Source organism: Camellia sinensis, chromosome 7 (genome assembly GCF_055761805.1).
Source record: "Camellia sinensis isolate YWXY chromosome 7, ASM5576180v1, whole genome shotgun sequence".
Classification (NCBI taxonomy): domain Eukaryota; kingdom Viridiplantae; phylum Streptophyta; class Magnoliopsida; order Ericales; family Theaceae; genus Camellia; species Camellia sinensis.
This window is the reverse complement of record NC_138967.1, coordinates 120,052,407-120,066,868: the sequence shown is the minus strand read 5'-3', so window position 1 is coordinate 120,066,868 and position 14,462 is coordinate 120,052,407. Positions and strand designations below refer to the sequence as shown.

Below are 14,462 nucleotides of genomic sequence, written 5' to 3'. Positions count from 1 at the left end.
AGCCGACCGACTACTTCAAGTGGCCGACAAGGGGGAAAAGTGGCCGACAAGGGGGAAAAGTGACCAAAAGGGCCCTTCCCCCCTCCAGGCAAGTGGCACCAAGGTTTGGTCCAAAAACAAGCACAAAACAAAGAGGGTTTAGAGGCTCAAAGACAAGGCGTTCTGCAGAGAACTTCGGGCACTCAAAACGAGCACAAACAAGCGCAATCATCGAGTGTACAAACGATGATGTCCAAGTCTTGAGGTCGGTCAAAAATGGTGTGTCTACAACAATGGCTAGCCTAGAAGCCCTGTTTGAGAATAAATGTAGAAAAAGTAGAGAACCAAGCTTTGGGAGCTTGCTTGAGCCCATAAAGAGCCTTTTGCAATTTGCAGACAATGGATGGATGCTCTTTATCAATAAAATCAAGAGGTTGATGCATATAAACCTCTTCATCTAAGACACTATGAAAAAAAGTATTGAAGATATCAAGTTGTTTGATGGACCAATTGAAGTGAAGAGCTAAACATAAGAGAAGTCTAATAGTAGGTTGCTTTGCTACTGGACTAAAGGTCTAAAAATAATCAATACCTTCAGTTTGGAGAAATCCTTTGGCAACCAATCTGGCTTTGTATCGAACAATTGTACCATCTGAATATTGCTTGAGAAAAAAAACCCATTTGCAACCAATAGCCTTTTTGGTAGAAGGAAGAGGGACCAAAGACCAAGTTCCTCGTCGCATTAGAGCTATGTATTCATCAACCATGGCAACAGTCCAGGGAGCTGATTGAGCAAATTCTTGATAAGATTGAGGCTCAACTAGATCAGAAGAAGCGAGATCAGTAGAAGTGAGGAAACAAGTAAGATGATGAGTTTTAGACCGAGTAACCATAGGGTGAGTATTAGTAGAAGAAATAGAGTCAAAGTTAGATGGGAGAGTAGGAAAATGAATACAAATAAAAGAAATAGGGATCTGAGAAGATAGAGAAGAAGAAATATAAAGACAAGAAGGGACAGCAAAAACTGGTAAAGCTGTTGTATGTGAAAAGACTAAATTGTAGACAAAGCAACAGTTAAAGCTGCAGACCGATGAGCAGGATGAGTTGGATGGTGTGTAGTAGGCTGAGCTGTAGGCAGAACAGATGCTACAGATAGGATAGCATGCTGAGAAACTTAAAGGAAAACTAATTCTATAGAAGATATTATTCAATCAATCACAATTACAGAGTTTGTACTTTATTTATCAAAAGGATGCCTACTAGTTAACTATGATTACAACTAACCAAACCAATCTAACTCTAGTTATAATTGCCTAACTAATTCTGTTGAGATGACTGGGCTCTCTTCTTGACTTTGACTCAGCTCCTTTTTCTTGGCTTTGGCTCAGCTCTTTATGAACTTTTGTTTCTCTATGAGAGTAATGGATTCGATTATCACTGATAAGCCTTGATTCTTTGCTTGAGAATCCGGAGATCCATACCTATCTTCGTGTTGATACGTGCATTGGGAAATCCGAGCAAGGTTAATAGTGGTTTCAACAAATGATTTCTCAAATGGATAATGAATTACTTGATCTTTGTTCATCTTCTTCCATGTTTCATCAATGAAATTGCTTATATGCTTCCGAGCAAATTGTTCAGAAACTCCATTCTCCTTCATGTGACACAAGATTGAATTTGCCGATTCACCTCTTTCCAACTCGGCCTATCACATAGACAAACAGGAATGTTAATGTTAAGTAACTAACGAAATGGAATTTTGCATTAACACTCTTTTGTAATTACAGCGCCGACCCTTCCTTAAGGCCATTTAAAAGTTCACGTAATGTCCTTGTGAGAATATAGAATATATCATTGTGTGTTTTGTACAAATTAGAGTCCTATTAGAGGCCTGATTGTGTTAGAGTCCTATTAGAGGCATGATTATAATTGTATTTGTATTTTCCTTTTTGGTTTAGGATTTAGGGCTATATAATCTAAGGTCTGATTGTAATCTTTGATACAATGGAATATACAAAAAAGCTTTCAGAAATCTTACATGGTATCAGAGCAGGTCACGAAACCCTACATCGTCTGTTGAAGAGTGTCAGAGATCCTCATTGGGTTCAAGTTATGGAGGATGAGTTGTCTGCTTTACAAAAAACTAGTACTTGAGAGTTGGTTCCTTTGCCTGCTGATAAGAACCTGGTTGGTTGCAAATGGGTTTACAAAGTCAAGACTCATTCTGATGGTTCTCTTGAGCGTTACAAAGCTCGTCTAGTTGCCAAATGTTTCTCTCAAGAGTATGGTATTGATTATGAGGAGACATTTGCTCTTGTTGCCAAAATGACTACTGTCCGTACTTTGATCTCTGTTGATGCTATTCGTTCTTGGCCTCTTTATTAGATGGATGTTAAGAATGCTTTTCTTAATGGCCATCTCACTGAGGAGGTTTACATGCGTCCTCCTCCTGGCCTTCACCATCCCTCTGGTCAGGTTTGTCGTCTTCGGCGTGCTCTGTATGGTATAATCTTACAGTCCTCATTTATTTCAACCAATAAAAAAATAAAAGTCTAATATCTTGAATGTTATAACATGGTAAAAACAACCTTAATTACAAGAATAGATATGTAAGAAAATGAAATTTAAATAAAATAATTTTTGTTAAAATATATAAAATCATTTTAAAATTTTGCCTGTGGCCCCAAAAATTATTGGGTTTCATCTCAATACATTCTTGATTGCACAATATGGTAAGAATCTCAAGTATAAAACTTTTGAGATACAATTGTGCGACTGAATTGCATTAACACAGAGGCATAGAAATTTGGGTATAGAAGATCATTGCCCTAAACTAACAATGAAACTACCTTGTTGTAATACCATTCGAGTAGATCTCATTTTGCATAGCTTGGATGTACCCAAATCATTGGTAAGTCTGAAAATAATGGATGAACATTCTAAAAGACTATGGTATGCCTGTAAGCTATCCAGTGCCTCTTTTGTAATAGTTTTAGTCATCAAAAAATAGGCATGAACTAGTATTACAACCCCTGATACTGAACGCCATGCATTCTCAAGGTATGCCTCGAATGTTGGAGTTTCTTTGTCGAAACACCACTTTGCTTCCACCAAGAATGCTTTGCATAAATCTGCCCACTGTGACACACAACGGTAACAATAACAATATAAATTTATTTTTATATTTTTAAAGTAAAATAATATAAACATAAAAATTGTATAGAATGTTAATTTAACACAATGCAGCAAATGTTAATCATATTACTTTAGAGAAAAGGAAAATGCTAGAGGCACTTTTTTGAGTAATTTTCTGGATACTTTTTCAGAATATTTTTTCTATGTTACTAGTATTATTGTAAAGAAAGAGTTTATGATGATTTAATTTTCAAAAGAAAAATGGAAATCAGATCAACTTTCAATCTAAAACCAACGCATGTTAAAGCTCCTCATTGGGAGCTACTTCCAATGGGCTCCATCAGTACCTAGACAGTACCTAATCAGGCACTCTTACATGGAATGTGTTGGCACTACAACATTTTCTTAGTTTAATGATATTTGAAAGTGTCACAAAACTATTCTTCTAATGACATTTTTTTGATCTTGTGGCATTTTGAACAAGTGCCACTTCTATCGGTGTCATGGTAGATACGAGTGTCACGGTAGATACTTGCAAGTGCCACTGCACCATCATGGCTGAAAACTTTCAATGACATTTTAATGTCATGGTAGATATTATTTGTGGCACTATCAAACACCATTAAAAAAAGAGTTAGTGACACTTGTAAGTGTCATTACACCATCAAGACTAAAACCTTTCAGTGACACTTTAATGTCATGGTAGACACTATTCGTGACGGTATCAAGTGCCATTCATGACGATAATTCGTTGTAGAGCAATTTGATCCGCTCTTGCGGAGACTCGAACCGCCAACCTTCCACACCATAAACCTTATACACCACACTCTTCCCACTACACCCCTATAGCACCACATGATTATATATGCAACATATATTATTTATATAGTACATACATCCATATTAATATAAAAGTATATGTATAAACATAATTATTTTATTAAACATAATTTATGTAAAATAAACTATTTACTACCAAAATAAAAAAAAGACCACTTTTGGCGACTAATTGTTTTTTAGTTGCTAAAAACCTTAACTTTTGTCGACCAAAATCGGATTTGGTCGCCGAAGATGCACTTTTAGCTACCAAAATTTTGGTCACCAAAAAATTTTATTCCCACCTTAGGATTTTAGTTCTCCCGCGCTAAAAATGACCACTTTTGGCGACTAAACTTATTTTTTAGTCGCCAATTGTAGACTTTTGGCTACTAAAATTTTTTTGGCACCAAAAAGCTTTACTTTTGGCTACTAAAAATTTTTTAGTCACTAAAACCCATATAATCAGCGACCAAACTTAGTTTTAGTCGCCAATTGTAGACTTTTACTAAAATTGTTTAGTCGGCAAAAAGTTTTACTTTTGGCAACTAATGCTGTTTTGGTCGCTAAAAGCTATACTTTCAACGACCAAATTTTTTTGGTCAGGAAATTTTGTCGCCGAATATGCTTTTTCCTGTAGTGTATATTGAGTTTAATTCATTTATTTTTAATCATTTACTGCATTTTAAAAATTTAGAAAATATATTGACATTTTTTGTTTTTTCAAAAATGTCATTATAAACTTGGAAAGTTTTTGGCTTAGTGACATTTCTCAAAATGCTATAAAATATTTGTTTGTGACACTTTTCACCTAAGTGCCATAAAAAGTAATTTATACCTACCTAGTGTCCGGACATTTTTTAAAAAATACTATTGCAAATATTCATAAAAAGTTTTTGTAGTGACATTTTTGTTGTAGTGAAGTGACACTTTTTTTAATTGAAATGCACTAGAGCCTTGTATGTTTGTGGCTCTATGATATTTTTCTAAAAAATGTCACCAAATATTCTTTTTGTGACATTTTTTAAGAACATGCCACTAGTTTGGTGTCACTAAAATATGTTTTTGTTGTAGTATTGTGACACTTGTTCATTGAAATGTCACTAGAGCCTTTTATGTTTGTCGTTTTGTGGCATTTTTCAAAAACGTGCCACTAAATATCATTTTTGTGTCATTTTCTAAAAATATGCCACTAGTGTAGTGCCACTAAAGTATGTTTTTGTTGTAGTTTTGTGACACTTGTTCATTGAAATGTCACTAGAGCCTTTTATGTTTGTCGTTTTGTGGCATTTTTAAAAAATGTGCCACTAAATATCATTTTTTGTGATATTTTTTAAAAATATGCCACTAAAATATGTTTTTGTTGTAGTGTGGTTTTAAATCGAAAGTTAACTTGCATAGCATTTTATGGTTTTTTTTTTTTAAATGTCACTGAAATATCATTTTAACAATTAATTTCTCTATAGAAATTCTTTAAGAATACTTTATTTATTTTAATTTTATGGAACATGTAGGCTTTCAAAACTAAAGTTTAATACCCGTAGGATGTACTATTACTACCGGGCTTCATCAGTGCCTAATCAAGTACTCCCACATGTGTTGGTTTTTAAATGTAAAGTTGGCTTGCACAACATTGTTCTTATTAAAAATGTCACTGACAACCCAAGGGTGGGTGGCATTATGATTAAGATTTGGGGTTTAAACTTCAAGATCACATGTTCAATTTTTTTTCCCCTGGGTCAATTCTCTGGGCAAAGTACAGTTGGTTAGGAGGTTGGATCTCAAGTTGTCTAATCAGCACTTGGTGTGGGTTAAATACTCTCCAGCTGTGCGAGTCCTGACTTAAGTAGAGCTTGTCTTGGGAGGTCGGAATAAGTTCCCAAGTTATAGTCTCCTTGCTCAGAATGGCTAACAAGACACCTTGGTGATCTTTGCAAGGGGCGCTGCCTTGGACCTGCGGGAACATAGGGAGGATTTTCCTATAACAAAAAAAAAATGTCACTAACACATAATTCTTATTATTTTCTTTATAAAAATTCTTTAAAATATTTAAATTTATTTATTTATGTACCTTATGTAAGGGTTTGCCTTTTTTTAAGTTGTCGTCTCAACTTGAGAGAACTTGAGGGGCTTGTGGAGTCAATCACACGTCTCGTTTCAATAATTCGAACCGTTTACTTTTTAGGACTTGTTGAGTAGAATATCCATGCAAAAAATAAGATAATTAGATCGGTATCTATATGTTTGAATCATATTTGTTTTAAAAAAATTGACGACAAATATAATTTCAAGAATAGCTATCCATTTTTTGTAATACAAAATTTATTCAAACATATATAGCTATCAATATCTGATCATTTTAATTTTTTGTATGAATATTCTACTCAACAAATCCTAAAAAGTGTACGGTTCAAATTATTGAAACGGAACGTGTGATTGATTCCACAAGCACCTCAAGTTCTCTCATGTTGAAATGTAAACGTGAAAGAATCCTAATCCTTCATGTAACATATGGAGATTCAAACCTAAAGTTTAATGCCTGATCGGCACCTACTTTCAGTGGGTTCCATCAATGCCAAATCAAGTACTTACACATGAATTAATTTTAAATTGTATAAAGTCGGCCTATATATCATTAATCTTTTTTAAAAAGTGGCTGACCTGTATCATTCGAGCTTAATAATTTCTCTACAAAACTTCTTAAAGAATAAAAATTTTCTAATATTTATGTAGATATTAAAAAATAAATATGAATGTCACATGTATGTGATGTGTGTGGATACACACATACCACTTTAGTTAAATATGGGATGATGTTGACCCCATGCTGTTTAAGAACGTCATAAGCCATTTCATTGACAGTGTTGTAAAGAGCTAGGAAGCATAACTTCATGTAGTCTGGAAGTGTTTCCACAACATTTGTATCCCATCTGTAAAGTAAACGCCATTATAGAAATGACATAAAATAAAAAACAAAATAAAACATAATATAAATATGAGGAATTCTTTTTTTCTTTTTCCTGTGTAATTTACCTCTCAACAGCAGCTGTGAACAGTTCTAGTTCGTCCAACGATCCATAAACATCGTAGACATCATCAATGGTGGTGATCAAAGCGTTACCTTCGTTAGCCCCTTTCGGCAGGAACTGAATTGAGGTTCAAAAGAAGCATTCCATGAGTCTGTCCCTAGCAAAACTCAACTTGTTTGCCAACCCTATATCCTCCCACCACCTGAAAAAACATAATCAACACTGATTGCTTTGCAACACTGTTAAGTTCAACAAGGTTTCTGTATTAGTTTTCGTGTGATTTTATTTTATTTTTTTATTTGGAGACAGGGCGGCTCAATACTTTTGTGGGTCCAGGCAAAATTTTACAAGGATTTTTTTTTAAATTTCCTTTTCCTGTATATAAATTTTTGTAATTAATATTGGTCTACCGCCTCTATTATTCAGGGTTCTTTGATTGCATCAGATGCAAAGCGGAGTCTAACGGTCAAGCGGAAGATTTATATATTTTTTTGGGAAGGGATATTGAATCTACAAGCATATCCTTCTTTGGTGTGTGAAAGTGTGTAGGTTATGGTCCAAAATCATGAAGTGGTGGGGTATATGGTGTGGGTAGTATCAAGGTCTGTGAGTATATTGCTTGAATGGTGGCAGAGCTGGGGCTTTAAAAGAGCCAAAATGGTTGTCTGGGATGTAATATTATTTGATGCCATGTGGTCAGTTTTGGGGGCTTAGAAACAAATTTGTGTTTGACAATTTGCAATCAAACTGGGAGGAACTTAATGAGTAGAATATAGGGTGATTCTTTGTGCCAGGATGAGACCAGAGTTGAGAAGCATATAGCAATGACAAACTTACTATATTGCTTTGCAGGCAACAATTGTCGGTTTGACTGATGGTGCTGCTGTTGCTGCTATCTTTTGCTTCTGTTTTGGCCATCTTTGCTTGTATTTGGTTGGATTCTCTCCAACCGATCCTAGTGTTTGGGCGGTGCTAGCACATGATAGGACTTTCTCATCTATCCCAACCTAGTTGAGATAGATTTGTTTAGTTTCAATACTCTCTACACTTTTCTTATGCTTCATGTTTGATTGCCTTTTTGTTGATATAAAATATAAAAAAATAAAAACTTTTGACAATCATGATTTTTGTTGGGTGGTACATAATAAGGCTTATTTTTATATTTTAATTTTGTGTATGTCTCTGGTTTTTTTATTTATTTATTATGGCCACTAGAAATATTTTATTCTTTTTTACTATTAGGCCTTAAAAATAAAAAGAATTTTATTTTCATGAATCTTTGGACAAGGAAATCCTTTTCTTTTTTGAATAGGCAATAAGATAGATTTGTTTTGTTGATCCTTTGAACAATGAGATTTTTTAATATTTTTTCTCGACTTTTAAACAAGATAAATTTTTTTATTTATTTTAAAACAAAGATCATAAAGGTAAGAAATTTGAAACAGTATAAAACAAAAATGGGGTCTTTGGTGAATGCCTAAATGACCTTAAGGGATGGTTGGCGTTGTTTGAGAACATAACACGAAAAGTGTAAATTTTATTTTTTCTTTTTTTACAAAAAGCAAATATGACATTAAAAATGTTCTAAAAATTGCAATTGGATTTACCTTGACATTTGTTGGAGCTCTCGTTGGAGTTTAGATTGCACCATGTTGAAATCCAACTTAGCTAATTCAAGCAACAAGTGATTTGCATCTCTTCTTTCACTATATGCTTGAATGTACCACCTAGCTTCTAGCCTCAACATCCTATGGTGGAAAGGAAGCTCCAAAGCATGTTTTATTTGTTGCATAAGGGTTGTGTCAATATTTCCCTTTATGCCCTTGAGATGTTTGGTTGTAAATACTTTGGCCTCATCCAAGATATTTTCTCCATCAAAAGCAAGATGAGAAGCTTCATACAAACTGAGCAATCCCTTCACATCCTCACATAGCCACTGTTTAAAGTTGCCGTCATGGTCCTTGAATTTCTGAAAAACATCTGTGACAATGACCATTTCAAATTATATATATATATATATATGTATGAAAAATGATATTAGTTTTAGTGAACTTGCAAAATACGTAAAAATAGTTGGAGATGTATAAGAAATATTTGGAGAATTTTTTTTAGGCGTTTTCCTCCGTTCAGTGATAATACTTATGCTATCATTAGCATGACAATATAAATATAAGATATAAATATAAGATGCTCTCCTTTTTTGTCACACACTATTTTATTAGAATAATTTAAAATAGTTTTATTTTTTTACAAATGTAAGTGAGTGTGTAAAATTCAAATAAAAATTATGGTATGGGAAACAACTCTCACTTGCGTTGACTTGCGTCTCCATAAAAATATAATTATTTTAAATTATTTTCACTCAAATGTATTTTCTTTTTTAATTTTTACTCTTTTTTTTTTTTGAGTAATTATTGTCAAACTTTCTTTTTATCTCTCATGCTTGTCTTTAAAAACAAAAAAGAAGGAGACGTAGAAAATAAATACGGGTAAATTACATTTTACCCTTTTTATGTTTAGTTATTTTTTTTGTTTTGGCCTTTAAAATTTATTTTTTTTCATTTTTGACCCTTCATATTTTAAGTTTTTTTCAGTTTGCTCCTAAAACAAATTTAAGATAAATATTAGATAGAAAATGATACATGAATAGTCATGTGTCATTAAAATTATTTATTATATATACAGTCCTGCTAGGTAGCTCGAAAAGTCATGGCTCGAGTAGCTTGAAGTGCCAAAACGACATCGTTTTTTACACTTTTTTTTCTACTCTCTCTCTCTCTCTCTCTCTCTCTCTCTCTCTCTCTCTCTCTCTCTCTCTCTCTCTCTCTCTCTCTCTGTGTGTTGTTTGTTGTTCTCTCTCATTTTTCCTTCCCCTTCTCTTATTCCTCTCATTCCTTCCCAAAATCCAAAATCAAATCAAAATCAAACCCACAAAATCAAAACTCAAAATCAAAATCAAAATTAAAACCAAACATTTGGCAAATTTTTTTCCCCCCTCTTTGAAACTGGTAACAGAGAGACGAAAGAAAGAGAGACGAGGGAGGAAAAATGCCAATATACACAGATATACACACAACACTGGTTGACCAAAAAAAATGCCGATATAAACAAATCTATATATATATATATATACACACAACATGGGCAAACATATTTAACACACATTGGCTAGTTAAATCTGTGTATACACAGAGATATATATATATATATATATATGAGAGAGAGAGAGAGAGAGCCCACCATCGCAAATCCCTTCGGCACCGCCATCACCGTTGCAGTTCAGAACGAAGAAGAAGAAAAATACCGAGGCATAGGAGGAAAGATAGAGGAGAGAGAGAGAGAGAGAGAGAGAGAGAGAGAGAGAGAGAGGTTGGGCCATTCAAGCTTTATTTTTTTCGAGTTACGAAGCTTTATTGATTATATATAACCCACACTTTTAATACAAACTTAAATCCTAATATAATAATATTATTTTTATGTTATGTGACAGTTATTGTAATATTTTCTGTCTAATTTTGAACAAAAATCAACTTTAGGAGTTAACTAGGAAAAACATGAAATATAAGTGGTCAAAGTGAAAAAAAATAAATTTTGAAGACCAAAGTGAAGAAGTCATCAAACTTAAAGGGACCAAGTATAATTTACCCAATAAATAAATGGAGGCCAAGTTGATATTGATAATAAAAAAAGAAAAAGAAAGAAGAAGGGAAATCTCTTTGGTTTTCATTTCTAGAATTTACTTTTTTAGAAAATTCTATTTTTACTTTTTTCGTAATTTTTAGACACATCTAACAAAAATATGTTTAAAAAGTATAATATTTGTGAAAAAAATCTATAAAAAATTCACTAAATACCAAAAATATAAATAAAAAAATACGGAAATTTAGTTCATTTTTTTTGTGTATTTATTAATTTTTTAAAATAATTTTTTACAAATATTTTACTATTTAGATACATTTAAGTAAGGTGCATTTAAAAAAAATTTGTTTAAAATTTAAAAATATTCACTAAAAATAAAAATACAAAAAAGAAGATGAAAAATAAAAAAAGGTTGGGCTTCCCTCCGACTGGAGGGTACTGTTGGGCCTCGTGGGGGTCCACTACAGGTCTCATTTCGATAATCCGAACCGTTCAATGTGTAGAACTCGTCGAGTACTATATGCCTATAAAATATTACGTTGATCAGATATCGATAGCTATATCATCGGATCAAATTTCGGTCAACTATTTATTTTTTTACCGTTCATTTTTTTTATACAAAATTGATTTGATCACGTAATATCGATATCTGATCAATATGAGTTTTTATAGGTATATAGAACTCGACGAGTTCTATATATTAGACGGTTCAGATTATCGAAATGAGACCCATGATTGACCCATACAAACCCAACAGTACTTTTCAGTCCGCTTACAGATTAGGAAAAAGCTAGCCCCAATAAAAAAACTCAATTTTTAAAAATTAAATCCGAAAAATTAAAACCAAATGTTTTGAGTCTTTGCCTCCGTTTGGAAAGTGGATTGGCTTTTTGACTTTTTGACTTTTTTGGCTATTTTAGCCTGGACTAAAAAGCTTGGTTTGGGAAGGACTGTTTGACTTTTTTTATTTTTTTTTGTAAGAGAAGAGTGTAATGATTATGGGTTGAATGTGATATTTTGTTTGTCATGACTAAAATAGCCTATTTTATTTTTTGTGGCTAAAATAGTCAAAAAAACATGGAAACCTTCTTCCCAAACGGTGCCTTCATCTCTCTCTGGTTCCAACTACAACTCATATTTCATAAAAAATCAAAAAATATATTTATTTATATCATTCCAAATAACTCATAATGTCTGTTATACAACATTTAATGTAAAAAACACCGACACTCCTATTGACTCTCTTTTGTGAAAATAGTACTAGTCTCAGAGTTGATAACACTTGTCATTTCATCATGGCACAATCTTGATGCAATAGTGACTACTCCCAAAATATTTTTTCTTGAAAAAAAAAAAAAACAAAGAACAAAAACAAAAAGGGACTTACAGTACCTTGAGAGACCTCAAAACCATGTTGTCTACAGGGCCTGAAGTAGAGGGCAATGGCATGGACACCCTTCTCTAGTCTAACATTAGTTCCTTGGGCAAACATTATTCTATTAAGTGCTCTTCTAATATCCTCCTCAAAGTGATAGCTCAAGCCCAACCGTTGGATGTCAACTATGAGTTCAAGTATTGTCGATGGATTAACATCTTCATCCCCAATCATAGCCCTTACCTCCTCCTTTAATTTCTTTGCCTTCTGCTTATGTATTTCATCCTATGAATACAAATATAGAGAGTAATGAGAAGTGGATTCATTAACATTAAACTAGACTAAACAATATATCTGTTCAGGAAATAAAAAACAATAGTGACTTCATTAGTACATTTTTATATACTAATTAGTATACTAACATAATTATGACATTATTATTTTAAAATTATGACTTCATCCATTATACAAATTACCAAGACTCAAAGCCTCTAAAATTATGTCACGTAATCTATTAGTACACTAATTGATATATTAATTGATACATATAACATTATTCTATTAATTTATCTAAAAGTTTGACCTATTGAATAGATGAGTAACTTTTTATTCGGTGGTGCCACACACACAAATTAATTACGACACTAATTAGTGTACCAACACATGCTATAACATTATAATTTGAAAACTATATACCCCACCTATTATACAAATTATAAAAATTTAAAAATAATAAAATTATATCACATCAATTGTTAATATATTAATTGGTATATCAATTCGTACGTATAGATTTATTCAATTGATAATAAGTGATGGTGTTACAACTGAAAGTAAGTTTTACATGTTTGATTATGTGGTGAAGATTGGCCACAAATGAAATGAGATTTTAGAAACAGCAAAGCAAAATTAAAGACTACGGAAGTGGAGATGTAACTCAACCTTTTAGGTTGAGTTTAAGGTTAACTTTTTTTAGTTGTTTTTTTAAAAAAAAATTTGTGGTTTGTGATAAGTAATGTGCTAAAAAATTATTTTTTTAGAACCAAAAAAATTAATGTGACAGTCCAATTTATTCACACACTTTGAGTGTAAACAATATATATTTTGTGATTGGTAAAAAATGATGGGGTCTACACATTTAGGTGGAGTCATTACAATTTTTGAATATGAAGCTTGATATTTTGTATAAAAAAAAAAAAAAAACTTCTTTTTTTGAATTATTTTTTATTTTAAGTGATTTTTTTTCAAAATTATGTCAATTTTTTTTATTTTTTTGATCCATCTTGTCGAGACGAATCTAAAAAGTAAGTATATATTTTTTGAAAAAGTCCCCAAAAAAACAATCACTAAAAATGAAAATAAACAAAAAAAAAAGATTGTTTATTTAGGCATATATTTATCTTTTCTTGATTTTTTTTGGATTTTTTTTATAAAAAATTATGATTTTCTTATTCGTCTTGTCCATTTGAATCTAGAAACCTAAAACTTTTTGAATTTTTTTAAAAAAGTTCACTAAAGACCAAAATAAATAAATAAAAAATGCACTTCCCAAAATATCCTAAATCAGAATCTACTCCAAAAATATGTGAATAAATTCATTCTCCATTTTACGTTACAGCAATGATTGAGGGCCACAATTTTTGTGGCTCAAATGGCTCGAAATTGTTAAAACGACGTCGTTTTGAGTACAAAACAACTTCAAAATTGCCAAAATGACGTCGTTTTGGCAATTTTGAGCCATTTGAGCCACAAAAATTGTGGCCCTCAAACATTTTCCTTTACGTTATGTGTTAGCTAACAAAAAAATCATAACAACTCTGTTACGTAGCTCAAAACTTATGGCTCGAGGAGTGGCCCGAAATCATGTCTTCTTCTTTCATCTCTTCTCTCCCCTTCTCATCTTTCCAAAAATCCTTCCCTTTCTCTGTAGAACAAAACCCCCAAATGTCTCATCAATAGCAACCAAAACCAAAACTACTCACACTCTCTGTCTACCTTTCTCTCTCCTCCACTTGTCTGAGTATCCAAAACCTTACCTGTTAAAACCTACCATCACCTACTCCACCTACTATACCTACCACCACCTACTACCACCTACTACACACCTACCACTACCACCTACTCCACCTACTCCACTACATCTCCTATATAAGGAGCCCCTCACCATTTGTAATAGATAACATACAACAATTAATAATACATCAATATATACAATTTATTCTCCCTCTATTTCTCTTTATACATTAAATTTTACATGGTATCAGAGCAAGGTTGAGAACCTAGTAATTCCGCTTCACCGGCGGGTGGCAGCCTCGCCTTGGCCGCCCGCCGGACCTCAACCTATTCCGCTTATTTTCTACACACACCTTCCCATCATTGCCCAAATCCTCTCTCTCTGGTTTCTGACCAACAATGACGAAGCCATATTTTCTTCTCTTTCTCATACTCCTCAATTTCTTTCTCCTCAAAGCTTCAAACCCAGACATAGA

The 14,462-nt window shown here is 32.8% G+C and overlaps 1 pseudogene across 1 annotated transcript; it reads right to left on the bottom strand.

The window, feature by feature from the left end:
• Positions 1-1,153: 1,153 nt before the first annotated feature.
• Positions 1,154-14,459, bottom strand: LOC114297636 (tricyclene synthase EBOS, chloroplastic-like; annotated as a pseudogene). The gene is made up of 7 exons (XR_014336800.1): positions 14,340-14,459; positions 11,991-12,258; positions 8,567-8,939; positions 6,964-7,161; positions 6,722-6,860; positions 2,842-3,117; positions 1,154-1,684 (listed from the first exon to the last, which is right to left on the bottom strand). The product of XR_014336800.1 is annotated as a tricyclene synthase EBOS, chloroplastic-like (transcript).
• Between the last annotated feature and the right edge of the window lie 3 nt (positions 14,460-14,462).